This window comes from Hydractinia symbiolongicarpus, chromosome 8 (genome assembly GCF_029227915.1).
Source record: "Hydractinia symbiolongicarpus strain clone_291-10 chromosome 8, HSymV2.1, whole genome shotgun sequence".
NCBI classification, from domain to species: Eukaryota; Metazoa; Cnidaria; class Hydrozoa; order Anthoathecata; family Hydractiniidae; genus Hydractinia; species Hydractinia symbiolongicarpus.
Genome location: NC_079882.1, coordinates 7,361,977 through 7,365,920, shown reverse-complemented (window position 1 = coordinate 7,365,920; position 3,944 = coordinate 7,361,977).

Sequence of the window (3,944 nt, the reverse complement as noted above, 5' to 3'; positions counted from 1 at the left end):
CATTTTTCGAATGCTTTTCTGTCCTAATTTCTCCTTACCTGTGTAGTCTTTGGACTTTTTGTGTTTGGCAAAACAAATATTTTTAATTTAAGTGTGACCTAAATAAAAATTTCTTTACTTTTGCAAGAAGTAACATCAATTTTCTTTTAATTAGAGTCCCGTTATGATTAGCCCAAATTGATAAATGTTCTTGTTAAGACGACAAGAATCCTTAATACGCGAGTATTAGGGATTCTAAAGAAATATCTTGCATGTTGAAAACTTTTGAATAAAAAAAGAACATTATCAATTTTTGTTACAAGGATACAAATTATTTGGGAAAGTTTTTGAGGATAAGTTCTCCCAAAATGTTTTATTTTGGCGGATGACTACGTTTTCCTAGGGAGGGGCGAACAGCGTAGGCACGGCTGCTGATTGAAAATTCATGATGCCAGAGTTAATTTCAAAGACCAGATATGCTGGTCTGGAATGTACCGTAAAACAACTGTTCATAGAAGTTTGTTACAAAATACTATTTTTACTCTCATTCATGAATGTGAGTTATTTTATAGTTCAGTATTTTTACACATTTGCCAAGCTGGTGGTTATATTCAGAAACAATATTAGATCTTTCTCTGTATTGTGATGGCGACGTATCGTTGATCACGCTGTTCTATCAAAAATAATAAACAAGACAAAAGTTAAAGATCAAAATAGCAAAAATTCCATTAGTTGAATAACTCGACCAAAATATGTTTATTTTTATTAAGGCCGGCTCAAATACATCCAACATTTATCCAACATCATAAATTTTTGATGTTGGATGAAATGTTGAATGCATTGAGTTGAACCAAAATTTCTCAAAAATAAAAAAAAGAAGAAAAAAATCATGTTAGATGATGTATCCAACATCATCCAACATGATTTTTTGAAAAGTATGATCTCGGTCAAATTTTTATCCAACATTTTCAGCTTCATCCAACACAATTTTCATGAATTTTCATGTTGGATGCATTTGAGTCAAATTTCATCCAACATTTTACGATTTCCTAAGTATATTACGTAATTTTCGAATTTTCAAACACATTTTCAAACGTTTTTGACAACTGAATGTTTTTTTTTAATGGAATGCTTTTAAATAAATAAATCGAGAGTGTGTGTGGAAAAAAGCATATGTGAATAGCAAAAAGGGGCAGAAAAGTCAGGATGGCAGTTATGTCTAGTGATTCTCAGAAGACGATACCTACCAACAAAGCGAAACATTTGAAAAACAAAGAAAGGATAAGGATGCTGAAAAGACTGAATCGACCGAAAGCAAGGCTGAAAAAAAGAAAGGGAAAAAGCAAGAATAAGACTCCAAAACAAAGGCGCCAAAAGATTAGATATACCCCTACTGATTGTCAAATGATGAAACGTGTTGTTGGATGAAGCAACTCAAATGCAAATTTCAAATTTTTCAACTTTCGAAATTTTCATCCAACATTCGAACCAAAATGTTGGATGAAATGTAGGATGCATTTAAGCCGGCCTTTACTGAATTAATTCATGAGTAATTATAAAGAAAATAAAGATTTGTAAACAAAGCACGTTCGATTTGTTGTTAAAAACGTTTCCGGTCTGTGTATATATCGAATTTGGCACCATCTCATCACAACAAACTTTATCGTTCAAAGCTGGAAGTATGTTGTGATAAAACGAACCAAATTACGAAAAAATATTATTATTGGCCTTGACAGATGTTTATAAAGTCCCAAGAAGTATTAACGAAATTGTAAAATGCTGGAACTATGATTGTATGTAAAATATTTTGGGTTATCTTCTGTTAAAGATCTTTTTTATGTTTATTGGTAAGTACATCTTAATATTGCTTCTTCTTGCCACATACAGCCATGAAAACATTGGAAAGATGTTGTCTTCTACGCATGTGCAACAACAACTGCTTGCTTTATAGATTGCTCAATAAAACTTTCAACGCATTTAAAGACGCAGCATACATTGCTAATTTTCAGGTTCTAGTAAGGATTTACAGTTGACTCTCTCTATCTCGACTACCCTCTATCTCGAACATCTCTCTATCTCGAACCAAAGTCTCGGTCCCTTGGACATTTGTGTAGGCTCTAAGCTATTTTCCTCTCTTTATCTCGAACCTCTCTATCTCGAATACCTCTCTATCTCGAACCAAAATCTCGGTCCCGTCTGACTGTTTCTCTCTCTATCTCGAACTTTTCCGGATTTAAGAACCTATTTACACTAAAAATCGAATTAAAATGTTCCATTTTCGAACGAAAATGTTTGACGTTCGAATTCTAAAGTCACTCACAAAACATTGAAAAAGGCAATGAAATGCAAATGCTTATCTCCAAATTCGAAAAAATGTATAATGAAGACAGAGTGGCATCACTTAAACAAAAAGACATAACCGATTTCTTTAAATGAAGCTGTAAATTTATTTTATGTATTTATTTTAAAAGAAGTCTTGTGCATTGAATATTAACATTTTAACATCTCTCATTGACCTCTATCAACTCCCGATACACTGAAGGTTAAAAATACGTTTTTTACGAAAAAATCCAATTTTTGTCAATTTTTCTCTATCTCGAACTTTCTCTATCTCGAACAAATTTTCTGGTCCCTTGCGAGTTCGAGATAGAGAGAGTCAACTGTATATGAAAAGGAAAACTTGCTTGCGTATCTAAAACAAGCATATGTCTAATCTCAACCTCGTCCCCAGGGCATCTTGTATCTTTTCTGACCCCGGGACGGCGATACGAACATGGCCCTGGAGGAGGCCTCGTCACGTGACCCTCCAATACACAGTATTTCTGTGTGTAATATTTAATGAGATTTGTCTCAATGTACCAAAGTTTTAATATAACCTTGCAGAGCTAAGCGAGATCGGCCTTTTACGTCACAGATGCGTGCGGCGAGTTTGTTTTGATTCCTCTCATCGCAACACACAAACTTCTCGCATATTGCCCTTGATTGTTTTGTGTAAATGTATAAATATACAATAATGTTATTTAGGCTGCTGTTTACTTGAAGAAATTCAAGCAATTTAGTTATGTGTATTTCACTGAATTGGTTGACTAGCAAGCACTGGGTTGCAAAACTTGTAGCTAGGGGAAACTTGGAAATTAGTAAATGATTTGCCCATCTGAACATAGCACTTCGTTGGTTCTCTAAGGTGCAGATATGGCTACATAATTTTCAAATGTTCGTATCATTCTAGGTGCCCGACTGAAAGTAGCTAGGCAGAAATTTAACCTCATATTAACATTTACATTTTTTATTCATTTTGGCTGAACTTTAGAATTCTCATTTACCGTGAGTTCATATCTGTGTCTGCATTACTGCTTTTATATGATGACAAAGATTTTGCTGTATTTAAACAATACTTAGCTGAAACTGAATTCAACTATGGTGGACTCACTGCTTGCAGTTATATTGGGTGAAAAAGGCTTCAGAAGAGTATTTACTTTAGAAGTATTTTTTTCTTTTACATTTGTGGCCTTAACATTTCCAAAAAGCCACCCATTACTGATAAATTCTGCTTTTTCTTTTCTTAATGACATGTTTTAAAACGCCTTGCAGCTTTTTTATTTTTTACTCAGCAAGCTCACATTTATTTTGTATATACACTTAATTTGCATCTAATTTATACAAAAACAAGGTTTTTTTCTGTTTAAAACATAAATAATTCAAAAATTTTATCAAAAGCATTATGCTGGTTTGAAAATCGAGAACGACAAGTCTGCGTGTGATCTGTTTTCTCGATTTAATGTATCACTGCCTTAATAGTTTAGAAAGAATTGATATACGACTTTACGAACAGCAAAGTATTGCTACCTTGAGAAAAAAATGTTTCGGGAATAATTTTTTGAGGAAATTATTTTGGGGATTTTGGACCAAAATTAGTTTCATAAATTCGCACTTTTTAGAGCTCATCAAAATTCTGCTGCTGTTCA